Source organism: Tamandua tetradactyla, chromosome 3 (assembly GCF_023851605.1).
Source record: "Tamandua tetradactyla isolate mTamTet1 chromosome 3, mTamTet1.pri, whole genome shotgun sequence".
In the NCBI taxonomy this organism is placed as follows: Eukaryota; Metazoa; Chordata; class Mammalia; order Pilosa; family Myrmecophagidae; genus Tamandua; species Tamandua tetradactyla.
In genome coordinates, this window is record NC_135329.1 from 51,204,966 (window position 1) to 51,231,731 (window position 26,766).

A 26,766-nucleotide genomic window follows, 5' to 3' on the forward strand; every position below is an offset into this window, starting at 1 on the left:
CTGCCTTGGAACCCTGGAGGAAAAAAGTCCATCCTGTGTCCCTTGAAAGTTTACCCAGAGCTAACAGATATGCATGGATGCTGGCAGTGAAGAATCTAAGAGCAGGCGATAACTGAATGAGAATGAGGGAGGTTGGAAAAAAAACAGGTCATTTCAAGGGCAGAATTCAGCTTCTGAGCTGTGATATCAAGAGGCCCTGTCTTTGGCCGCCCAGGAACTCAGTCTGCAGGTCTACACTTCTTATCTCCAAGGCAAATGTTCAGATGCACTTGCCTTTTTATTAGAAGGTGCATCCTGCTCCAAGGTGCCACAGTCTTGGAAATAGAATAAATACATGGAGGAAGGATACTCTGAACTTTTCCTTCAGGACAGCTTTTGATAGCATTTGAAATAGCCACCGTTTTTTTTTTTTTTTTTTATTTTTGCAAACACCTAGTTCATTTATCCTATCTTCACAAGGCAATTTCATAAATACTGAGAGCATTTGTATCTATGAAAGATAGAATTACTAGACTGAAATATTTTTGCTGCATTTTAGAATTTTCATTAGGCCTAATTCCAACTGATGGTAAAAGAAGGAAAATGGAATAGAACGGTCATAGGTTGTAACTATTCACCATGCTTTTGTACTTTCATTACCTGATTATTTGCACTAATTTTTATTGTGTACTCTTACATTTTATGAAGCTCATTTGCAAGTGTTAGTTCATTTTGTTCAAGCTATAGAACTATTCTGCCTTCTTGAGAGGATTGATTAGTGAGGGAAGTGAAATCACATTTACAAAAAGGAAAGGCATTTATTTTCTATTTTTAAGTGAGGGAACAGATTTAGTTTAAAAAAATGCATAGGGCCCAGTAACTGTTTGCCAAAAGCGTTTATTATGAGCTGGACTCTGGTCCGGGGGCTTTGCATCTATTTCCTCGTTTAATCTTTGTCATAGCCCTGTGTGCTGAGTGTTATTATCTTCCATTTTGCAGACGAGGAAACTGGTTTACATAGTTGAAGCAATATGTCAAAAGTCATAAGATTAGCATGTAGTAGAGCTGGGACTTAAACCTATATTTTCTAACTATCTATATGGTTTTATTTAAGTGATAGTGGGTCAGACTTCAGTATCATCTACTTTGTAAAAAAGGTCTTCTCACAGTATGGAAAATAACAATCATAATATGAACTGAAAGAAAAAAGTAATTTATTTCAACTGACTGAGGTTCATGATAATCACAAATTATGCTACTGCTATCTAAATTACAAAAGCACCAATTTTGGATCAGACTGTGTGGTTCCCCCTTCTGTACTGTTTCTCCATGTAAGGCTCCACAATCACAGAAAGAGAGAAAACAAGTAGAAAAAGGGTCAAGAGGAATGGTAGAAAAGAAAAAAAAAGCAGCAGCACAAGATAAGTGTTTTGCCAGATTGACTGTGTAGCGGCTTTGGTAGCTTACTGTGATTATGCACTGGAGATGGAGAAAATTGGGGGGGATTTGGGGTTATCATGTGATTGGCAATGACTTTGCTCAGCTCTACAACAGGATCAGTGCTCATCTCATTGCTGAGAGGAGGTTAACGTACACCACTCTGGTCCCTGGCCTCCCGGAGCTTACACTTTACATCTGAAGGCTTAGAGTGCACACAGGCTCAACTAGGAGATTTGACAAGAGTCTGTGATATCCAGGGATGAGCCAAAAAGTCAATGAAGATGAGAAGAAGAAAACAAAAAGAAAGTGGGAAAAAGAAAGAAGTATAAAAATCACATAAATTAATATCCCTGTATCTATATTTAATGTACACCTGCATTTCTATGTATCCCTGACTCCCTCTACCTGTTTATCTTTAAGAAAATACACAGAAATGTGGCAGTGGTTGTCTCTGACTGAGAGGATTATCAATGGTTTTAATTTTTTAAAGTTCTTCAGTAAACATTTATTACCAAATAATTAGAATACAGCAATGATGCCATTTTGTAAAGTGAATAACATAGAAATGTTTTAAATTACTCTGGATATCTCAAAAATGAGAATGCTTGAAAGATTAATACATAGGGAATGAGCTGTCACGTTGAGCTTTAGCACAGGGCATTGACAAAATTCTTTTTTTCCCTGAAGAATGGCAAGTTAATGATTCCCTGCTTATTTATACAGAGGTAGAAATGAGAAATGTAAACATGTGATATGAAAGATCATCTCTTTCATTGTTTCATATCATTTGGAAAGAGAATTATTGCATTTCTGCAAAATAGACTAGGTGGCATTTAATTTTTACTGTGACAGTTTTATTCTCTAAGCTGTGAAATTTTGCATATTATTTGACCAAGGCAAATGAAAATTGAGACACATCTCTGATTGTTTAGGGGAGCTAAAAGATGAAACACCATTCTCATTCAGGCTTCTGTGACTCCTAGAAAAAAATCTTTCTCAAAACTACCAAATGAAATAAATAACCAGTATGGTTGCAGAAATATTTGAAGCAAGAAGAAGGGAAGAGGAGAATAAAACTGTAAACAGTTAAACCACTCAGTACTGCACTCCTTGAGACTTTGAGTTACTGCACACAAATCTTCTAAATGACCTGCCTTCATTTCTAGTCTCATTCTCCTTACAAGGAGTCCTCCATATTGCCACCATTTTGGTTTTTCTGAATTTTAAATCTGTTTGTGATCATGCAATGTTGAATGGCTTCCCATAGTTCACAGAATAATTTTCAAACCCCAGAGTATGACATAAAAGATTTTCCTTAAACAACTTCCAAAGACAAACTATAGATGGTCAATAAACACATGAATAGATGCTCACTATCATTAGTCATTCGGGAAATGAAAATCAGAACTACAATGAGATACTGTTTTACACCCAGTAGCAGTGTGATGGTTTGGAGATGTTATATATATCCAGAAAAGATCATGTTCTTAAAGCTAATCCATTCCAGTGGGTATAAACTTATTGTGGGTGGAAGCTTTAGATTAGGTTATTTCAGTTGAGGCATGCCCCAGGTGGATTTTAATCCTTTATAAAAAGATGAAAAACAGACAAAAATATACAAAAGACAAAATAAAAAAAATTAAGAAAAGAAATAAGAAAAATATATATGTATACAGAAGACAGAAAGAAAAAGACACAGAATCTGAGAAAGAAGCCAGAACCAAAAGCAATGGAACTCGGGAGAGAAGGAAGAGACCAGCAGATTTGCCATGTACCTTGCCATGTGGCAAGGTTGCTGAGGATTGCTGACAGCCTGTCTTCAGAGTACAGGTATCACTCTGGTGATACCTTGATTTGGACATTTTCACTGCCACAGAACTGTAAGCTTATAAGTTAATAAATCATTGTAAAAGCCAAACCATTTCTGGTATAATGCATTTTGTCAACTGTAGCAAACCAAAACAAGTAGGGATTTAAGTTTTACAAAGGAAAACAACGAGTGTTGACAAAGATTTGGAGAAATTGGAACCCTTATATATTGCTGGTGGGGATGTGAAATGGTGCAGCTGCTGTGGGAAAAAACAATTTGGTAGTTTCTCAATGAGTTAAACATAGAATTACCATACAACCTAGCAATTCCATGGGTAGTTATGTTCCCCCAAGGATTGAAAACAGGGGTTCAAACAAAAACCCCCTGTGTACAAGAATGTTTATTGCAGCACTGTTCACAATAGCCAAAATGTAAATGTAACCATTAAACACGTCTGGTAATGGGTGGATAAGCAGAATGAAGTATTACCTACAATGGAATATTATCCAACCATAAAAACAGATGAAAAACTGATATATGCTGCAACAAGGATGAACCTTGAAAGCAATATGCTAAGTGAAAGAAGTCAGACACAAAAGGACATGTATTGTATGATTTTATTTAAATAAAATATCCAGAATAGGCAAATTCATAGAGACAGAAAACAGATAAGTGGTTGCCTGGGGATGGAGGGAGGGGAGAATGGAGAGAGCCTGCTTAACGGCTTTGGAATTTCCTTCAAATGTGATGAAAGTGATTTGCCGTAGATAAGTTGTGACAGTTGCACAGTATTGTGAAGGTACCAAAGGCCATGAGCTGTACACTTTCAAATGGTTGAAATGATAAATTTTATGTTATGTATATTTTATCAGAATAATAATTGGAAAGGATTTTCCATATCTGGATCTAGCTTTATTTTGCTAAATATTGCATTCCAACACTATTCTTTGTGTGCATACCAAGCCAAAATTCTCATACTTTGCAGAATATATGGACTATTCCATCTTTAATTCTGTGCTTACACTCCTCCCTGTGCATGAAATTGCTGACCTGCCATTTCTCCCATCCCTGGCTAATATTGATTGAAGCATGTCATGGTGGCTTGGAGCTATATACCTCAGGAAAACATGTCCTGAATATTAATCCATTCAGTAGATGTGAAACCATGATAAATAGGACCTTCTGATGAGGTTACTTCAGTTAAAGTTAAACTGAATCAGGATGAGTTTTAATCCTACAACTGGGGTCCTTTATAGGCAAAAGGAAATTCAGACATATATAGAGAAAGACACAAGGAGAAGCTGGGAGTCAATAGAACCCAGAGAAGCCATGGGAGGCTTCTGTGTGCATTGTCACATGACACACAAGCCAAGGACCAATGATTGCCTGTCATCTGGAACCAGGAAGCTGCAGTCTTCTGGAAGAAAGCATTGCCTTGCTGGTGCCTTGATTTTGGACTTCTCCTGGGCTCAAAACCTAGGAGGAATTTCTAGGGAAGAAATTTATTTTCCTTACAACTCCACATCCAGGAGCCAATAAATTCTTGTTGTTTAAGCCAACCCCTTGCATGGCATTTGTTTTTACAGCCAGGAAACCTAAACACATATATTCATATTTCAACATAGACATCATATTACTATCTCATGAAATCTTTCCTGAACTATGCAACATATATTCGATAATGCCCTTGCTTTTGCATCCACTGCAACTCGTGCAAATTTGTATTAAAGACACATATTATTGCTAAGGTTAATATGGTTGTGTGATAAACCACCCCAATACTCAGTGGATTAAAACAATGTCAACATCTGTTTCAGTCACAAGATTTGCAATCTGGGCAGAGCTTGGTGAAGGTAGCTTCTCTGTGTTCTCATTTAGCGTCAGACAGGGTAACTGGAAGGCTAGAATCATGTGAAAGCTCACATGTCTGGTGGTTAATGCTGGCTGTTGGCTATGAGCTTAGCAGGGATTGACAACCAGAGATCCTATACCACGTGGCCTTGCCTGATGGTCTGAACTTCCTTGCATGATGGTGCTAGGTTTCACGAGTGAGGCCCCATGTAGAGAGTGCCAGAAAGAAGCTGTGTTACTTTCATGACATAGCCTGGTGGACTATACAGCATCACTTCTAATACCATCCATTAGTTAGAACTGCATCATTTATTGTGGTCAGTGTCCAGGGAGAGGTGAATCAGACTCCACATTTATGGAAGGTGTGTTAAAGAATTTATGGGTATGTGTTAAAGTCACCACAAATATTTTCCCTCAGCCTAAAGCAGATGCACCTGTTCTGGTCTCCCATGGTCTTCTATAGGATCCTTTCTCTTTTTCATGTAGCTGTCTCTTCATTCCTAGACTGTTGGCTATGTGAGACAGTAGCAGTACCTTACTGCTATTATATAGCACTCTGCCTAAATATTTATTGAATGACTAAATAATTTTATTGCACTCATTTTTTACTAGGTTTTCTCAACCCATGTAGCTTTATATCCCCAGCACTAGGCATAGCTGTTTCCAACCCAGAGTATGGATAACAATTACTTGGGAAATGAATTAAGAAATGCATGGATTATTGACTGGAATTATAAAATGGATTTACAGGTGTATTTGTGCATGCAGTTGCTGCTAAAACACCTTTTATTTGTCAGCTAACCTTTGTCAGGGCAAGGATTTATTTTGCTTACACCTCCCCATTCAGGGATAGAAAATGCCTTGAACAGAATAAGGGCTCAGTACATTCATTCAATTTATTAATTGAATGAATTTGTAGTTTATTTTTTCACAGAGAAATAGATTGATAGATGAATTGTCAAACGCCTATGTTTTATGTAATTTTTAAAGACTTCCAGTGCAATGTGGTATTTGTTTAACATGCATTTTTTTTTCAAATATTAACTCTGATCCAGTAATCAGACCAGGGTAGTTTTATCAAGCAGGGTATTTTTGTCCTAAGAGGACTTTTGTCAATGTCTGGAAGCATCACTTTTGGTTGTCTCAGCTGGAAAGGTGCAACCAGAATAAAGTGGGTAAAGCCAGGAATGCTGCTAAACATCCTATGGTTCACAACACAGTGCCCTCTCTCCTGACCAAACTCCTGCCCAAGCAAAGAATTCTTAGACCCAAATTTCAATAGTGCGGAGGTTGAGATACACAGCACTAGAGTATAAAGAAACAAAGATAAATAAGACATAGACTTTGCTCTTGAAGGGACCCACAAGAGAAATAGACCTGCAAATAAATATCAGGGTGATAATTTTAATAATAGAAAGAACCTAGGTAAAACAGGGAGAGCAGTTATTGCCTAACGTGGACTCATCAAGAAGAGTTGCACAGCAAGGTAACAGCATGTGCACTTAATATGGAAAGAAATCATGAAGGGATACATGTAAAGTTAATAATCCTCAGAATTAGCAGGAAATGATTTGAAAGCAATTTGAGATTTAAGGGAAAGAGAACTCTCAGGATGGACAAAAAGGCATCTTCTAATATTTGAAAAAAGATGTTTGGCACTGAGACCAGAATATCGAACATGTCATTATAATCTTTTGATTTAATGAAGGTCAGAGAGATTAGTGGAGAGAATGAGGCATTTTATAAAATATATGAAATGCAGCGTCTCTGAATTTGGCAGTACAATATGACTTTTCTTGTGACGAGAGGTGACTCCTCTCTGTTCATCTTCATTTCCTCTTCTCCTTAGGAGTTTTTCTTTAGGTAGCATGGCAGAGATCAATTTATTTTCCTTCAGCTCTAAATCCAGCCTTTCTTGTCTTGCTTTATAACACTGGAGCTGGGTGCTCTAAGCGTGTCTCCTTTGCCAGCTGGAGACACATTAAGCTTCATCTATAGATGCCATGGGGTAATGTTGAAAGACACTCCCCTAATAGTTCCAGGCTCTCCTCAGTAAGACTATTGTAATGATGACGATGTAATTGGTAGTAGTACCAGTAGTAGTAGTAGTAGTAGTAATAGTAGTAATAGTACTCAATTTGGGATCCCAGCAGCCATGGCCATGTTCTTCCTTCTAGCAGCTGCTTCAAACAACTCCAGCTTACCCATACTTCCTGGCAATGATGGGCTACTTCTGCCAACCATCTCCAGCATAGTCACTCTTTCCAGTGACAGTGAATTGCTTTTGCAGAGCTGCTTGTACACATCTCCTAGCAAAAGCTTTCACCACCCACGTACTGTGGGTGCCTGTGGTAGCATACCATCTTTGAAGACATTGGAATTTCAGTTCTGAGTGTGTGTGTGTGTGTGTGTGTGTGTGTGTGTGTGTGTGTGTGTTTGGGGGGTGCTCTCCTAGTATTTAAGTCCTTCATTGTCCTGTCTCCCTCAGTCTAGAGGTTGTAACTGTTCTTTTGCTTCTGCTTGTACCTTAGAGTCTTGTTTAGCAGCTTTTAGTAATTGACCAGCTTCTACTAACTGACAGTTCTTTATATTAAATTTTCCTTATCCAAGTACTCAGAGTATTTCCATTCTTTTACTGGATTCTGACTCTACTGCCCCTTTTTTAAGCTCTGGCCCAAGCTTGAATAAGTACTTTTTCTCTTGATTTCACTTATCACCAGAGGTTCACACTTGGGACTTTAACATTATAATAGGAGAAGTTTAGAAGTCACCAAGTAGAGAGAACAGTAACAGTAGACTTTAATATAATAAAATCTGGCTTATTCTCCTAGATTTGCAAGCCTTGTTCCAAATATGATTTAAGAAGAAATGTTTAAAAAGTATGTTCACGTTTAACTTTTTCATCTAAAATATAAGAAAGAAATCAAACTTACTGATACTCTCAGTGCCTTGAATTACTCCAGCATTCCCTTTAGCCATATGTTGAGTGATCACACATCACATATTATATTCAGGGCCCACTCATATAATCATATATGAGAATAAAATAGTTAAAAATTGTGAAATTATTATAACCCTTCTGGGAAAAAAGATTTTATATTCAGTTTTGTTAATTTGTCTAATTTGTATGTATCACCATGAGACACCCCCCCCCCCACACACACACAACTGATATATAAATATTGGGAGAGGCCATACTCAAAGCCTCTTTTAGGAATGAAGAATCAGTAAAAAGTTGGCGTTCATCATTAAATATGGAAAAAGAAAGGCTAAGGAGAAAAAGGTTGATATCATACTCTCTTCTTTGTAAAGCTCCATCTTAATTTCTACATTCATGTTGCAATGAACCTTTTCCTTTGGGTAATTCATGTGATGAATGATTTCATCCTTTAGTAGACATGAAATGGGTCTTCTTGGGTTCTTATTCTGGATTTACCACTACCTGGATCCATCACTTTTCACAAACTTTATAACTTTTCTACATTGACATTACCTTACTTGGTAATTTTAAATGGTTGCTGAAAGGAAAACCACTTCACATGGTGCGCTGAAACAAAGGAGATGACAGAGAGAAAGTTTGTGGCAGAATGTCCCTGCATAGAGTAAAGGCTCATTAAATGCTGATTCTGCTGCGTTAACCAGTTTCTTAAACTCAGAGGCCTATCCTTAGCTTTGCAAGCATCAATTGGATTCCAACTCAATAAGACTATGACTCTCACATTTATTCAGCAAGAGATATGCGCTTCCAGTCAGGGCGAGATTGTATGAGCATTTTCTGTTGGAGTAAAACTAGGACCATGAATAGAATGATTGTAGCTAACATTAATTGAGAATGAACCATGGACCCAGCATTGGTCTGGGCAACTTCACCTGTATCGACACATTTAATTTTCACAGCAACCGTACGAGCCCACCAGACAGGTAATGATTTCCTATCTTATAAATATGGAGACAGAGGCATTGATCGGTTGCCTTATTTGCCCACGTTACAGAGCTGGTAAGGGGCACAGCCATGATTTGAAGCCTGAGAGCCTTCAGTGGTTATAATCACCATGTTATACCACCACTAAAAGCTATAACTAGAAATGTTTGGCTTAAGAAAAAAAAAACAGCACATATCAGAAAGGTGACACTGGAATGGATTGTTGAAAATCAACTAGCCTCACTGCTGGCAAGCCTGGGGAAGACATAGAAACTCAAGTACCAAATAATTTGCACAAACCCACGCAGTTAAGTTAGTATTGGGTCTGGAACTGGAAACCGGGTCTCCTTGGACTCTTCTGTGCTTTTTGATGTCGCTCTCACTTTCCTCCCACAATATAATCCATATTCTAATGTGCATTATTAATCTCCTATCCAGTTACATTTTCATAATCCACGTCTCCCGAGTCAACCATATCCTTTCCATATGGAGTTTTAAAGTCATATAAATTAAAAGAGAACGACATGTTATACAGGAATGAGGGAATGGTTGCCTGGATTGTTTTTTATATTATTTTTTTAAAAATGAAATGACTTCGGCTGGTAGGTATTTACGGAAAAAACATCAGAATCTTTACAGATATCTTAATGCTCGTAACATTTTAATTGGTTTAACTAACAAAAGACAGCCATGTAAGCAGAAGCCTGGGGAGTAATCACTCTGCTAAAAATAATAAAATAAATTTTGAACTGGCATCTTTTGCAGGGATTGGGTTGTGAACCTCTGAGTAGCTGGAGCCCTGGCAGAGAGGAGACCGGGACGTCAGTCGAGTGGCATCACAGGAAAATGCATTTTAGAGAGACGTGAGGACTCTGAGCTTGGGGAAGAGACAGTTAAAGCCTCCCTGTGAGAGCGAGTTATAGCGCACAGCGCCAGTGCCAGGTCAGCAGTCTGGATGGAGCTCGGACGTGGCTGGTCGCGCCAGGCGGTGCCAAGCACCCCTGGCAGCCCTGGAGAGATTTCCCAAATCCAAATCTCCTTTTGCAATCTGGGCGATGGTTTGACAACTGCCTCGCCGAAGGGACTGATAAACTGCACTGGTGCTTCGCAGGAAAGCCACGTTGGAAGCACAAAACTGTCACGGCTGGGAATCTGCTGAAGCTGTGACAAAGGGAGCACCGGCGGAAAACATTTCTCAGGTGAGACAAGGCTTCGGGATTCGGCTGCCAGTTGTTGGGGCCGAGTCTCTGCTACATTCCTGAGGAAAAGTCAGACTGCTGTGGGCTGGACGCTGCTCTCAGACAGAGTGATTGCTGCGTGCCTTTCGCCATTTCCCTAATTCCTTTTTCTAAAAGAAAGGGCCAGGCTGGTCCTGCGCATTGGTCATAAAGACACCTCTAAAATCAGCGAGACGGTTTCAAAGAGAATTTGGCTGATAAGAAATTCCAGATCCGACTCAGATATGGCAGAAGCAGATCAGGCTGTGATTAGCCTGTCACTAGCAGGTGATTTCTCATGGTGCCTTTGGATTAATCCTGGGATGGTGGCCGTGGAAGATGCCAGGGGTCTGCAGTGCTGAGTTCAATTCAGAACCCAATCTAAGGTCAGGTGGGGGCTGTGGGTGTGGGGAAGATTACACGACCCCTTAGCATTTCAGTTCTTCATTGAAAAAAATGTGGGTAATTATTTACTGTGACAGGTTAAACTCCTCGGGGCAGGGAGGGGATAGAATTATGTCCTCTTTACCTTTGGTCGCTGAGCCCTCGGCACAGTGCCTTGTGTTTGGCACACCTAAATGTTGCCCATTAACTCACAGTGCTTTGGAATAGGAGGAACAGAAAATAAAATATGAGTGTAAACTTAGGAAGAGCTTGAGATTTAGGTTACAACCTCAGGGAAGTCGACCTCGCCCGAGCATCTCTTCCATCATTTGTGAAATGAGCAGAATGATGTTTGGTTTTATGGTGATTAAATCAGTTAAGACATGAACAACGATGAGGCTGCGCATGGCTTTTCAGTAGATGCCACAGCCTCGGTTGCCTTCTCTTTGGGTTATGTGGGGATCTGAGTGATAGATCGGAACTAGGCAGCGTAGGTGGAAGACAAGCCCTGGGTTTGGGGATGGGAGGTTTTTGGAACAATCTGAATGAAGTCCGGTCATGCCGGCCAAATGGGTATGATGACCTTGAGCCATATCCAAATTGGGATCCACCTCCAAGATGTCTGATCCACTGGATAGCGTCTGGCATTATGAAGTCTCCTTGTATGGCAAAGCTCACAACAAGGCATATGTTTGAGTTTCAATGTCTAGCAGATTCCTCCACATTGCATGCCTAACTGAACTTTTTGAAAGGCAAATATGACTATGTTGCTTTCTTAATTAAATCCCCATAGTGTTTCCACATTAGCTTTAGGGTTACTTTCAAGCTCCTTCCTAGGACCTACAAAATTGATATCAGCATAACTTATCTCTATTCTCTTCCTCTTGTATTCGCTTCTGGCCTTATTTCCAATGACTCCCTTCTTCGTGCTTTAGTGATGTTCATTGCTTGTTTTTCTCAGCATACTCCATGATGTTTCTCATTTTTCCTGACTGTGTGTGTTGGACTCTGCTTAAAACACTCCTCCACTAACCTGTGCAACCTCTATTTTTTTTTAAAGATTAATTTTAGCTGTTGCTTCCTCCAGAAAGCCTCTTCCATCTTTCCACCATAGGCTCACTTAAGAATTTCTCTTCTTGCCCTGAAAGCACCCTGTGTTATTTCTGTTAAATGATATTGTATTGCAATGTCCCTGATTACACTAATCAGTGCTCCTTGAGCTCAGAGACTATGGATTCAGCATCTTGGTAAACCCAGAGTGTAGCACAGGCTATAGGGGAAATCTTGTCCAACTGCAGGTAGAAAGAGAGAGAACATCTAACCACTGGGAAAGACCAGGAGCTTCTAAGAATTTCACAATTCACAAAAAGGACCATAAAACCCGGTGGAGAACAGCAGCAACAAAAACAAATATGGGAAACCTAAGCAGAAGCCCAAAGCTCAGTTTTAAAGAGTGTGGGTATTTAACAGGCTACAATACAGGTCAGCAGGTTGAGATGTAAGTCAAGCCGACTGAAGGTAGGTAGCGTCACCCCCCAGGTGAAGGCTCCAATATCTTCCAGGCCTTACCTGCTTATGAGCTATTGCCCATCACTGCCTGTCTGGCTCTGCCCAGCTCTTGCCTGCACTAAACTTGTTGGGGTGAAGGCTAAAGAATTGCAGCTAAAAGTTCAGTTCTAGGACAGGCAGTGCTGGCTAGGCACTCCTTGAAAATAAGCTGAATTTTTGAAATATTAATTTAAGCATTCATTTGCTCTCAGGTTATAGCCCATTGCAATCATGACTCGAAGAGGGTACCCAGAGAGTTTTTTCAGGCCCTGACTTTGTCCCAGAATCAAAGTCAGAAGCCGCTTGGGAGAGGAAGTGGGCTGGGCTGTCAATCTGGGACCGGGATGCATACACAGCTCTGCCCTAATTAACTGCATGGCAAGAGCAAAGTGCTCCAAATTGGAGGAAAAATGGTCTTTCTGGTGCTAACTTGCTATCGTTTGAGTGGGGGTCAATTTAAAGGCAAAGTTAGTACAGTACATATGACATGTAGGGTTTATTAGAAGTCTTTGGGTTGTGATAGAAATCCACCTCAAGGTATTTAATCAAGAAAGGAAACTTATTGGGTCAAATGACCGGGAGGTTCAAAATATATTTTTGCTTCAGGTTCAGCTGGATCCAGGGGTTCAATTAAGTCAAATAAAACCGGTGTCTTTTCTTTTCTCTCTCAGGTACGCTTTCTTCTAAATTGATTTTATTCTAAAGCAAACACTCCCCAAGTGGTGACAGATATGGGGCCTCTGCCAGTTCTAATTAGTAATCCCAATGATCAAAGAGTACCCAGAGTCCTTTGTGGCTTCATTTGGCTTCCCAAGCCCATCTCTAAATGCAACCCTGGGGGTTAAGGAATTACAGCATTTTAACAGGCCAAGCCTGGGTTGGGGATTGTTGCATCCCCTAACCCCCTGTTCAGGGCAACAACCCCACAACAAGAAGTTCCAGCAGTGCATGCAGAGAAAGCTGCAATTACACTGATCTTCTACATGATTTGAGGAACTTGCAACCATAGGCTGCCAGGGAAGGAAAGGAGCTTGGAAGCTGTCTGGTCAATTTCTCTCATTTTTGGTTTATTTATTTTTTTCTGGACTGCAAACACACTATATAGTTAGTGATATTGACTTGGAGAATAAAGAACGGTGAAAGATGAAAATAAAACCATGACAAATCTTCCAATGTACAGTTAATTTCTCTGATCAGTCAATATTTTTCCTGAATAAGTTAAAGTTTTCTATATAATTTGAAGCATATTTAGAATTTAAAGTCGCAATGTTTACTTTAATCATTTTCCTTTGTCATTCAGATTTTCTCTAAAAGATCTTAAGTGATTGCACTGCATCCCCTAGCATGCATGCATGGGTTCATTTACCTAACTTCTTTGAGTCATTCCCCTATGACCAATTCCTTCATTTTTATAGATGAAGAAATTGACACCTAGAAAAGTGAAGTGATTTTCTATGGTCGCACAGCCTTTTGGCAGCAGGGTTAAGGCAAGATTCCAGCTCCTCTGATTCTAGCTTTTAGCTTCTCAGAGAAATTATTTGCCTAAGGTCTCTATTTTCCCATATCTTGATATAAGAGGGATTAGCTTTGCGTGTATGGCTTCAAGGAATGGATAAATATGAGAGACAGATTCTAGCTGAGGTTACTTCTGTAACCATGGAGACTGAAGTTTTAAAGGCAGAGAAGACCCACTGAGGCATGACAGATAAAGTACATCAAAGAAAGGTTGCTTAAGAGCGGCAGCAAAAGTGAAGTTTTCTAAATTTTATTAAAGGTGAAGAATATATTTAAAGTACATGCTTTCACTTTGTAGGACATGCAATAGGAAAGAGTAACTGGTGTTGCTTCTGCCTCTAAGTTTTCATTTCATAACTCTTTATAGTGCACCCGCTATGTGCCGTGCATTGTTCTAAGTATGTAGGACAGGCAGTCAAAAAATGAGCATGCTGTAAAGGAGCTTATGTGCTAGGCAGAGGAGGTTGGACAATAAATTAGACAAAGAAATAAAGAAATGAAAATGAGAAGTATCAGAGACTGATAAATGCCAAACGGGGGATTAAAATGGAGGACTTGAATAGAGACTGCAGAGCATTGATTTTGCGGTAAGCCATCAGGAAAAGCCATTTAGATGGTGAACTTATAGGCTGAGCAGTGAATGATAAGCATTAGGAGTCAGAGCATCCCAAGCAGAGAGAAGAGTTATGCAAAGGTCCTGAGGTAGACTGTGCAGGGCTTAACTGAGGAGCAGGCCAGCCAGTGTAGCCAAGGCTAAATGAAAGAGTACAGGGTGCTACGGTGGACACTGAGACCAGGAAGAGAAGCAGGGGTCCAAGAAAGGAATTTGTTTTTTATTAAAAGTGTGCTGGAAAGCTGCTGGAAAATTTCCCAGCTGAGGAGTGACACAGTCTGAGTCATGCTTTAAAAATGATCTTACTGACTTCTCTGGAAGATTGGGTTACATGGGGGTAAGAATGGAAGGAAGAAGACAAGTTAGATGGTTATTACAGGGGTCCAGACAAGAAATGAGGGTGCCTCGGACTGGGGTGGCCGCAGTGAAGCAGTGGGAGGTAGCTGCTCCATGGCACTCCAGCTGAATGGAGAAATTCCCCCAGAGAGTTTCCACAGGCTCTGAAGTATTTGTGGTATGTGAGCCGCAATGGAGGAATGGAATTTATGCTGCCAGAATAATTAGAAGGCTATTGCCCCTCATTGGCAGGCCAGACAGCAATGTTTTGTAATTGCAGAGGTGCTCTAGCTTGTTTTCTAATTGGTCTTCAGACTGGAAGCGGCTATTATCTCTCCTTACCTTTCAAATCTAAGTTCCTCAGACCTTCTCCTACCCCCTCAGTTAATGGCCAGTAAACAAACAGCTAAATGCCCCGAGGGCACTCAGGAGGGGGAAGGGAGAGGAGATGACCTCTTACAAAGAAGAGCGTCCACCTGAGTTAATGAGTCAGTGAAAAGTAATGTTTAAATATCAAGACCTGAAGAGAAATGCTTAGTCAGCCTTCCAAGGAGTGGGTCCACCAGCCCTGGGCCCTGAGGATGGGGTCAGCAAGTGAAGGGGGAGCCCCTGAGGGCCCAGCTTGTATGTTAGAAACAAGTGACAGTTTTGGTGGGTGCTGAAATTACAGCGCTGAGGTGGGAGTGCTTTACCTGAGGAACTGCTTGCCTGGGTCCTTCTTCCATCAGCTCCACTCCCACCAAGTGTATTCATCCGCAAAGTCCCCTCTCCTCCTCTTCAGCTCTCTAATCCTTCAAGTTGGTCTGCGATTCTATGCTGCTTGGAAAGTTACCGCAACCATCCTCTAGGCTGTAATGAAATCTCTTCCTGCTCTGGACTCACCAGCATTCATTATTTAGCCCTTACATTTTGCACAGTTGCAACATCGAATGTCCAAAGACCACTTTCTGGTTTGCAAAGCAAATATATGTGCGCAGGCCACAGAAAGAAAGTACAACACATTATTTATATACTAAGGCACTATATGCCGTGTGTTATGTTGTGGCAGGAGAATTAAAGATGAATCCGACACTTTGCTGGTGCTGATGTTTCTCGGTGTTTGAGTATTCAGCACAGGCTGCAGATCTTGGTAAATACCTTAAAAGAAGAAATGTAAAGAGACGATGTAAATGTCGTGGAAGGCTTCATCGTGAAATTAGAAACAACATAAAACTAAATTTTGAATCTGCAAAAGGGATATTGGCTTCCACAGCAAAACCAAAATCAGGGCAAGCAGAAAAAATATTTCATCAATGAAAAAGGAAATGAGCTTACATGAAGGAACATTAGTGCAATGGCTAACTAGAAGATACTTTATGGATGCACTCATAGCAGTTTGACTAACGTTAAGGTGAAACGAAATCGGTTTTTCTATGTCTGGAATATCTGTCATGAAATTAAGATCAAGATGATTGAATAGGCCAATTAATGCTTTGATAGCTTTAAAATTTCATTTTAGGAATGAAAATCTTAATTATTAAATATTTATGATTGTATCTTTCATTTAAAGTGATTTGTAACTTTCTATCAATGTTTTTAATTACCAAATGTCTACAATAGGCACAGGTAATTTTTACTTGTTTTTGAAATATATAATCTTGTCACAGTATATTGGTTAATAATAATAAGTCATGCATATATATGATACATATTTTTACAGAAAACATCTTAAACTTAAGACAAACCTATCACAGAAAAATGATGCATGTGATTTTAGTGACTCATTACTTTAAAATACATGAAAAAATGCTATGGAAAAAGCAGCATAATATATCATTTTAGAAATATTCTGGAATCCCCGGGAATTCCAATATCTCCTTCCTGAAACCCAAAGGTTTCCATGTGTTGGGAATCTGGAAGCCCTATAATCTACCCACACTGCAAAGTGAGGAATCCACCACAGAATTGAGACAAGAGCGTAGAAGAGACCACTAATTTTGCCTGAAGGAGATGATTAGGAAATAGTGTATATATTTTAGATGGATTTTGAAGGATGCATAGGAGTTTATCAGGCTGTAAAAGATGAGAACAACATCTCAGACTGTACTTTCTGCACAAGCCGAGACTTGATAGACAAATACATAGTTTGGTTGCAGAACAGTGTAAGATAGAAATGAAAAATATAAGTCTGTGCAGTGTAACAAAAGTTATGACCTAGGAGGAAGGTGTACACCTTAATAAATATAGAAAGAGACGAGGTAGGCAAATCCAATGGAGTAGGAATTGAAACCCTGGCATGTGCTTTTCTATTTTCACCTCTGTCTTCTCCCAGGTAGCGCCTCCTTCCTCTTCCTGTCTTTCAGTTGCCCTCATCTGGGCTCTCCAGCTCTCAAGAGCATTTTTTCCCCTCTAATGACACCCTTCTCATCCAAATGTTCTTGTCTCTTCATCTCCCCCATTTTCCACTTCCCAGGTCTCCCACTTAGCCTGAAGTGCCTTATAGACCTAAGTAATTTCCGACTTTTTTGACACACAGATTAAATAACAGTGTTTGCAGGGCACACTCAGAAGCCTGCCCATGGTGGGGGGTGGCCCCTCGGGGGCTGTGGGAACCCCTGCCCCAGCAACCCTGTAGTCAGGAGCTACTGTTGGAAAGCTTTGTTCTCATCTGTTGCCTTACACGCAAGTCTGGTCCTTGGACCAGCAGCACCTGCACCAGCTGGGAGCTTGTTGGAAATGCAGACGCTCATTTTCTACCCCTCAGATTTACTGAATCAGAACTCATATTTTAGTGCAATCCCTATGTGATTTGTATGAATATTGTAGCTAGAGAAGCCCTGGGTCAAAGGATGAGGAACCCGAGCTGCCCTTTTGGCATAGCCCTCAGTAGTTAGGGTCAAGTTTCTTCAATCAGCCTGGCACAGGGCATCAGAGCATTAGAGCATACAGATCTGGGTCTGGTAGGCACCCAGGCCCTGGCCATGGCTTCCAAATAGAGTTAATACTATGATTATATCAGCAGAGAAGATCTCTCCAGGAACAGCCCTCAGGGATTTTAGAAGTGATCCTTTTATGCACTCTTCATAGAGAAGCTGGGCCCCAGCCCAAGCACCAATGGGGAGTCCCTCCTAAGGGGATCACAAGCAATGCAGCTTTGAAATTCAGAGTTGGGTGGTAAGCAACAGGCACAGGGGTGAAGCATTACAGAGGCCTTTACTTCTAAGATATAAAAGCTCCTTTGCCTGGCATTTATAGCCCTCTTTGGCTTGTACTTGACTTTCCTGGAAAGCCTCATTCTTGCCATTCCTTGCCTGAAAGTTCACATTGTAAATAAGAAAGAGATGCATGTACATTGCAGTTCTCTCCCTCTGTCTGTTCTCACACAGTTCTTTCCTGCCGGCAAGCCTGTTCCCCTCCTTTATTAGCTTACTCCTATTCAGGCTCCCTGTTCTAGTTTACAAGCTGCCAGAATGTGATGTACCTGAAACAGAACGCTTTTAAAAAGAGACATTTATTAAGTTGCAAGTTTATGGTTTACAGCTTGAAAATGTCCAAATTAAGGAAAGGCTATGAAAATGTCCAAATTAAGACATCCAGGGAAAGATACCTTGGTTCAAGAAAGCCCATGATCAGGGTTTCTATCTCAGCTGGAAAGGCACATGGCCGTGTCTGCTAGCCTTCTCTCCTCATTTCATATGGAGATGTTTACCTTCTGCTCCAAAGGTCTCTGCTCTGGGGATTCTGTTGGATCTGGTGGGTCTAAAGCTTTCTCCAAAATGGTTCCCTCTTAAAGGGCTCCAGTAAGCAACCCCACCTTGAATAGGTGGAGACACAACTCCGTGAAACCATCTAATCAAAAGTTACCACCCACAAAATTGGGTGGATCACATCTCCATGAAAACAAACAAAAAGATCCTACCTGGCAGTCCTGGATGAGGATTAAAGAACTTGGCTTTTCTGGTGTACACAACAGATTCAAACTGGCATGTTCCCCAACACTTAATCAACCATTATCATTTTCCAAACAAAGATTCTTTTGATTGTGATTCAGCCTGGTATCAATATCCTGCCTCTAGTTTACCACAGCTCGCACGCCTCCCTCAGGCAAGGATCTTTGTGTACTTCTTACACATTCTGTCACCACAGTTCTCTCCTCTTCTAGAATGCATGCTCCTCATCCATCTTTGCAATTGCAATAGCTAGCAACATTTCTGAACCATTTCTGAACCCAGTATTGCACAATCAGGTTGTCTCAAATTTGGGCAGGAGAATATTATGAACCCTAGGAAACCTCTATAGAATCTTTTCTGACACCGAGTTTCTTTCCCAAGGTGAAACCCAGGCTTTTCCTCTGTCCATGCTCCAACTTAAAACTCTATATTCTGGGAAAACAGAACTTGGGGCCGAGGTCAGCAAACTACAGCCCACAGGCCAAATCTACCTGCTGCCTAAATTTGTGTATTTGTGTCACTGATGTTTTATTGGCACACTGATGCCCATTTGTTTACATGCTGTCTATGGCAGCTTTCGTGCTACAGAAGCAAGCAGGGTTGAGCAGTTGTAAAAGAGACCACATAGTCTGTGAAGCCAGATATTTTTGCTACCCCCACCCTTGCCCTAGAGAAATGTGTACCCCATGTTGTGCCCAATGGTGCACCCAACCACTGCAGCCTGGGTTAACACATTTTTTTGTTTTCAGTGCTTTATTTCCTTAAAGCACCAGAAAATCAGTAATCCATTATGTTTAGTACTACAAAGTATGGGGGCAAAAGTATGGGGCCGGGGGAAGATGTTCCAAGCTTTGGTTCTGCATTACTTAGACTCCGTGGCTTTGAGAGAGTAATGAATTGACTTGGCTTCTTGATTTCCTCATCTGTTCCAATACCAGTTCCACCCATGGAGTCAACATCAGGGCTTGGTAAAAATGAGAAAACCATGTAGTGTGTACCCTAAAGTGCGACCAGACAGAGGTCCTGAGAAGATGATGCTGATGCAAGTCCATCTGTGGGAAAGGGCCATTTCTGTTTGAGATTGGATTACATCCTAAATTTACCCTAAGCCCCAATCTCAGTCAATGATTCCTGCTGCCAGATTCTACTTTGTCCCCTCCCTACTTTCTTACTTTGGCTTGTCTTTTCTTTCATCTAGAGTAACCCCAATCCTCCAACTCTATCATTCAGGCCTTTCTTAAATGACGCCTCCTCCAGGAAACCTGCCTCGTGACCCTTTTTCTTCTCAATCAAGATTTATTCCAACCTTTCCTGAGCTTCCCATGACATGCACACATCACTGTCTCTCTAACCAAGCTACTGTCCAAACCATGCACTTGCTTGGATTATATTATATTCCCCCATGGCATGGAGTACAGGGCCTTGTAAATTGTGCTTGTTGACTTAACTTGATTCATTGTTCCATGTTCTTCTACTCTCTATTTTTGCTTCTCTCCCTCTCACCTCCTTCACCTCCTACTTTTTACCAGTAGCACAGATTAGTGGGACAAGAGAATGAGGTTGTGAGTGCAGCATGTCACAAGATAATATAAAAGAAGAAATGAACCATCCCAGGGCTGCTCTCAAAACATGCCCTCTAGTCCACGGGAATTATCATCGATAAAATTACATGAGGTGTGTAGAGGCAGAGTTCCATCTGTTGCTTTGTGTAAGTGTGTACATACGAAATGGGTGTTTCACCATTGTTTTTAAAGTGATGCACTTTATATCCTGATTCAATGTGTAAAAAAACTCTTATTTTGCTCCTGGGTAGCAGGGTAAGACTTACTATAAGTAAAGTGAGAGGAATGTGGAAGAAAATAAAGGGTTAAAACAGATAAAGTGTGTAAATCAGAGTCCAAACTCACAGCTGAAATGGTGTGTTCACTGAGCAGAGGGATCACAGAGACTTCCTATCTAAGATCAGGGCAAAGGACTATGAGATGTTGAAGGCCTGGCTTCTGTAGCCATAATTTTTTCATAGCTTTATAGATAAAAGTGATTTAAGGATGAAAATGGTGCAGATAGCTGAGAGTGTCAGGAAGTAACAAGTTAACATAGAAATGCCAGCTGTCCAGGAAGTTGGACACTTATTTAAAATTTTTTTTTTTTTGCATGGACATTTGTTTTTAAAGCAGCTTAACTTTTTAAAAAAGTTGATCATTTTATATAAAGATCCTTTAAAATGTATTGTATAATTTTCTTCTTAAGAAGAGTGAACTGAACATAAATTATAATGTAATACAGCGCTATTTTCAGGGTTCTGAAGGGTTGTTTTCTGTTATTTTAAATAATTCTAGAGTACTATGTCTTTTGAGTTTCATGGTAGTTTCTGGTGGTTTTTAATGTTTTGGTTTATGCCTGCTTTTTTTTTTAATTGTTTTTTTTCCCATCCCAGGTTGTCAGTTATTTCTTTCATATTTAATTAATTTCTTAATAATAGCAATGTTTCTCAGTGTGAATAGTTCTATTCTCATCTGGCGAGAACTAGGATTATGAGTACCGGAGCTAGATAGAGAGAGCTATGTATGTAAATTAAGAACCACCATATATGCAGATTAACAGTAACGGGTTAGGGCGGATCATGGTGGCTCAGTAGGCAGAGTTCTCACCTGCCATGCAAGAGACCTAGGTTCGATTCCTGGTGCCTGCTTGTGCAAAACAAACAAACAAAAAAAGAGTAAGGGACTAGAGGGTTCAAAACTAAGCCAATAACTTGACAGTTAAAACTGGGATTTTGTAGTTTCAACTTCAACTGCTGCAAAGAGGTTTTGCCTGTTTGGTGTTTTCTTGTTTTGTGTTTTTGGGCCATTTGTCTAATAGATGAGATTGCTAAAGGGCTAAATTCCATTATTTGAGGTATTTCTGCCATGGCATGAATATGCCTCTTTATAAAATGATGAAAAAAAAACATTATTCAATTAAATTCTTCAACTACCTGATTAATAGCCAACACGTGCCAAGCCCTTCATACCACAGACACTGTGCTAGTCTTTAAGAGGGACACAGGGAAGGAAAGGGGTTGCCAGCCCCACCCCCATCCTGGACAGATGCTTGATGTACCCTTGAAATATGACCAAGGCCATATGTGGGGGAAACATTTATGGATAAGCCAGATGGGATCTATAGGAACAGACAACTTTCTTTTTTTTCTCAGTTTCACTTAAATGTATGGCAAAAGGCACTGTTTACTTAAAGATACTAGTTACCACCTTTTTGTATTGTACTTTAAGCGTCTAATGTCCGTTTTCTACATGTCAACAAGTAAAAGGAGATCAGACTCTTCTTTTCCCCCTCATGGTTGGATCTATTTATTTATTTATTTAACATAGAATTTGTATAATGAATATTTTGATGACTTTGGGTCACAGTGTCTTAATTGTGGAAATGAACTCCATCTTCTACCCTCGGTTTGTGAATTATGTATATATGGATAGATAGATCCATAGATGAATAGATAAATAAATAAAGGTGATTTAATGATGAAAATAGTGCAATGCCAGACTAGGGTGAGGGCTCCTATAAACCCAGACTTGAACAAGTGGTCCCTTGGAAACCAAGTACCAAGGGCATAGAGGTGACAAATTCAAATAGCCATGCAGGCCAGGAAGGCACCACAAATGAGTGAAAGGGGTAGGTGCAGTGCAACAGGGGGACTGCTGATTATTACCAGGGGGGAAACGTGGGGCCCATGATGTCACATATTCTAGAGTTTCAAAAGAAGTCAGGATTCCAAAATTATAGGTAGAGTTCCCTGGCTCTTAATATCCTTTGCAGGCCAAACAAACACTAGATCTGTGGAAAGAATTAGGTTTGAGGGCCATGAGTTTGTGACTTTTGCTTGGTGCATGAAACTAACTGAGCTAACCATCAAGAGAGGTCAGACATTTCCCACTGCACGGTCCAGTCATCAAATCCAAATAAAACTAGCTAGGCCTATTCTGAGGCTAGCTCAGTGATTAACACATAGATAAAAAAAAATACATGTGCATACAAGTGTCTTTGAGAAGTGCATCCTCCCCCATTTTCCTCAGACCTCCCTATTTTGCTACTTCACTACTTCTTATTGTTTTACAGTAGGAACAATTCACACTTTCTATTTCCTACCTGTTCCCTGCAGGGATTTGCAATTTTCAGCCACGTATGCAAAGAGGTATTAATCTCAATTTCTTGTTTTTTAGGAGTTTATGTCCAGATTGAAAGAGTCTACCATCTAGTTGGGGAGCTAAAAGCAAGAAATGAGAAGAGTTATAAATAAATGTTGACTTATTTATATGTACGTATAAATGGTCATGTTGTGGCATGGGGAGATGGAAAAGCACTAGCAGTTGGCCTCAGCTGGTGGTGTGGCGTGGACTTAATTCCAATTTCCTCCTGGCCTCTGAGTTCTCATCTGGAAAACACAGAGTTAATGGTGAAGCTGGAAACGAAATGTAGAAAGCATCTATTACAGTGCCTGGCACATAATAGGAGCTCCATATATGGGAACAAATTTTTGTCCTGGTTATTATTTTATGGTTATTATTTTTTATTACCGTAACTTACTTGAATGGCCACAAATACAAAGAAAGCTAAACACACTTGGAATCACCAAATGCATCAATGCTTATATTCATAAACTTACATGGATCCTTGGCAGAGCAGTTTCTTATATACAAATACAATAGATACAGAATTCTAAAGCCCCAATTAAGTGGAAAAGGTAGCTTTCTGGGTAACAATAGGCCAGGGCCAAGCAACAACAACAAAAAAGCACTACTTAGTTTGGCAACCTTTGTTAGGAAGAATCCTTTAAAAAAAGCCCCCCTCGGAATCTTGTGAATGGGGCCTGAGCCAACCTTTAATCCTCTGCCTGTCACACATAGGGTTAATTGAATACTTGGGTTGGGGGTGGGTCCCCCTTTTGTGGCAATAACTGGTCACAAAACAAAAACCAATTGCTAGGTTGGGAAGGGGTCTCTAGCTCACATTGTGCTAAAATAAGCACAACAATTTCTGTTCTTTCTCCGTCAGAAGGGGGTGAGGAGAAAGTTAAATTCTTTCAAACAAGCAGAATTTGTTCATAACATCTCCAAAATGTACTCTTTGCACCCTCCTGGTCCCCGGTTCAGCAGATAAGACTGCGAGTTTCTCCTCTTCCAGTGTGGGTGGTTTAGTGGGAATCTGTCAAGCTGTAACTACCCCACCCCCCCACTTCGCCAGTAGGCTGCACACGATAATTAAACCTTGGGGGCTTGGAGATTTTTGGGCTCAAGCTTAGAGAAAAACTGCACTGAAGACTCTTTCCCCCGCCCTGCCGTGCCCCGCCCCAATCTTGCTGTGGGAATTTTCTTTAGTTACACATGGCTTCACAGGTAAACAAGCTTGAAAAAAAATCACAGGCGGGAATTGAATTAGCACCTTAGCGTGGCTTGTCATGAACCTGTTTGCTTAATTAGATGATCATAAAATTATAACATTGAGAAACAAAATTGTCGCCAAAATTTAGAGAATTTAAACCGCACTTTCACAGACCTTTCATGGAATATCCTATACTAATTCCTCTCTAGTTGCCTTCTACATTGTCGCAACACTTCTGTTGTACTTTTTATTCGTTTCAACACCCAGACCTGAAAACTTGGGCATAAAGAAGCTAAGGAACCAACTCAAGACCACAGATTTTGTGATGGAGGCCTGGATTCAAAGCAAGTTCTGCTGCTCCCAGAACTCATGACTTCAACCACAAGCCTCTCTCGCTTCCCAGAATACAGGATCGGTGTTTTATAACTTTTACACTCAATTTTATTGTCTTTTTCTTGGGAAAAAAAGGGAAACTCTTGCTCAGCTTCTGGTCAGCCTCAGGTTTGAGGTCTGTCTACCTGTGAACCATATGACATTTCCCTACGGTCTCCCTGAATTTACAATGAACAAAGAGTTACTTTTCTTCTGAAGTAATCTTGTGCAGTTGCTGTGAGTCTGAGAAAGAAAGAAAGTTTACAAATGCCGAAAAACCGCTTTCAAATATGCATCTAGGATCATCACGAAAGCATCTCTCAGGAGAGGTTCTGCATGCCCAGGGATTATTGCTTCATCATTAAAGTGGCAGATTTGGGTCCTCAAAATGACTTCTGTTTTGGGCAGACCTGGACAGAGGTGGCGTGACTTTTTCATGCTGCTTTAGGTCCAGTGGCCCATGGATGCAGAGGCGAAGAGCTAAAGTTCTCACTCCATGTTATGTGATCTCCTATGCCAGATTTCCACCCTTCCTTCCAATGAGGCAAGCATCACCTTCAAAATGTGTAGAGTCCGGAGGGCAAGAGATGTGGATTTCCATTCTGGCTTTTCCTCTTTCTGGTACTATGGCTTCCGCCAGGTTGTCGAATCTGCCTCAGTACCCTCAAGCATCTCTATGTTCATTTCCACTTTGCCAAGTCTGTTAGGTACATGTTGAATCCGATCATGGTAATATTAATAGGGTATATCACAAGGTAGGGAAGATCATATCAGCTCATGTAGCTCAGAAATTTACTGCAAAACTTAAATTTCCATGCATTATTAGAATTTTTTAACCACTGCTCTAATAAAGTAATGGCAAAATAAGCTGTCCCTCCTCACCACAGCTTACACGCTGTTTTTGCTGTCTTGAGGATGGAAGGTGGAGGTGGGGAAGGCAGGGGGAAGAAGGGAGGCTCGATGATAAGGGAGGAATCATGGCGCGAAGTAGGACTTCAAAGCATATTATAAAGAGCTTTCTTGAGGAGGGAGGGGGATGGATGAGGGGAGTCCTTTGAGGGGAAGGGGCGGGTAATGCTCTAGAGAGAGGGGCACAGATGTCAGGTCCTTGATGGAGCTTTCGCATCAAGCCCCTACTGTAGTTACTCGATGCCCTTCGCTTTATGTGGACTTTCTGATGTTCACAACAGCCTTCCATGGTAGTATTTTTATTCTCCCTATAAAACCAGGGGTCTGACACTTAGGGAGGCAGATAACTTCTCCATAGTACAGAGACGAAAAGGTGTGCCAGTTAGTTTCTGCCCAGGCTGGGACATGAGCCCTGGGATCCCAGGGGACACAATTCTGCTGTCTGGTTATCAGAGGGGACCCCCAGCAAAAGCTCGAGTTACACATGCCCATGTGACCTTGGCTCCGCAACCCAAGCCCACTTGCTTCAATCTGCATTAACCCCTGGCTCTAAGGGCAGTGGATTCTCTCCAAGTTGGGGCTGATGCTATATTTGCATTATGCAGTGCTTCTAGGCTCACTATTCTCTCCAGCCTTTCCTGCTCAGAGGTAGAAATGGAAGAAGGAGAAAAATGGTTTTATTTGATTTTATCTTATTTTTAAGTTAAAATGTGTTCTACACTCTCACTGTACTGTGTGCCTGTGGAGGGGAGAGAATGACATTCTAAGTTGAATCTTTTCCATTCTGCTCTGGAAGGTCTGTTTCCTTCGTCTCCATTGGTTTGATCCAATCTTATTCTAAGAACGATTTAGCTGTTGCCTATGAAAACTTTCCTGATGTCTGTTGTGTTTTGTCCTTACCCTTCCAAACTCTGCTGTGCTAGCAGAGACCTTCTTCCCAAAGTTAATTGGATTATGTCATCTTCTAGCTGGAAATTTTGTATTAGCTGCTCCTGGCTTCCAGGGTGAATGCAATTTGCTTGGGAAGGCATACCAAGCCTTCTCATTGCACAGACCCATCCTTCTAACTTTACTTCCTGTGCCTCCCTGCTACCCCCTCTTGCCACTTGCCAAAAGCACCCTAATTTCTCTAATGTGACTCTCAAGAGGGCAGGAAATTTGTCTTCCTTCATCATTCTAAAACCTGATAACGTTTCCATATCCATAGGGAAGTTTGAGGTGACTCGAACTCTAACTGTGGAATGAATGGATAGGTAAACAGTAGTCATCCTGAAAAACTTGCAGCCCCTGAATGGTTTTTTAATTACAACTTACTCTGCCCCATGTGCTCTCATTCCCCCTCATGCAGCTGACACTTCATGAGCCTAGAGGACTCCTGTTTGTCCTTCAAGGACCAACTCAGCTTTGTCTCCTCTTCCATCAAGTTTTCTCTTGTCTTCCCCAACCCCAAGCCAGATTAATAATAATACAGACCAATGATAAAAGCCTCAAAGAATTAATTTTCTCTTTTGTTGCTTATTTTCTCAAAAACACAGAAACAAATTTGGTTCCTGAATGTGGAC

General features: G+C 40.7%; 1 long non-coding RNA gene across 2 annotated transcripts in view; it reads left to right on the plus strand.

Annotated features, from left to right (window-relative positions):
* Nucleotides 1–22,858, plus strand: part of LOC143677289 (uncharacterized) — a 79,008-nt gene extending 56,150 nt beyond the window's left edge. For both annotated transcript variants that reach the window (XR_013172492.1, XR_013172493.1), the window contains 2 exons: nt 9,768–10,201; nt 22,765–22,858. This is a non-coding gene — a long non-coding RNA (uncharacterized LOC143677289). The remainder of the gene's footprint in view (nt 1–9,767; nt 10,202–22,764) is intronic.
* Nucleotides 22,859–26,766: the final 3,908 nt, after the last annotated feature.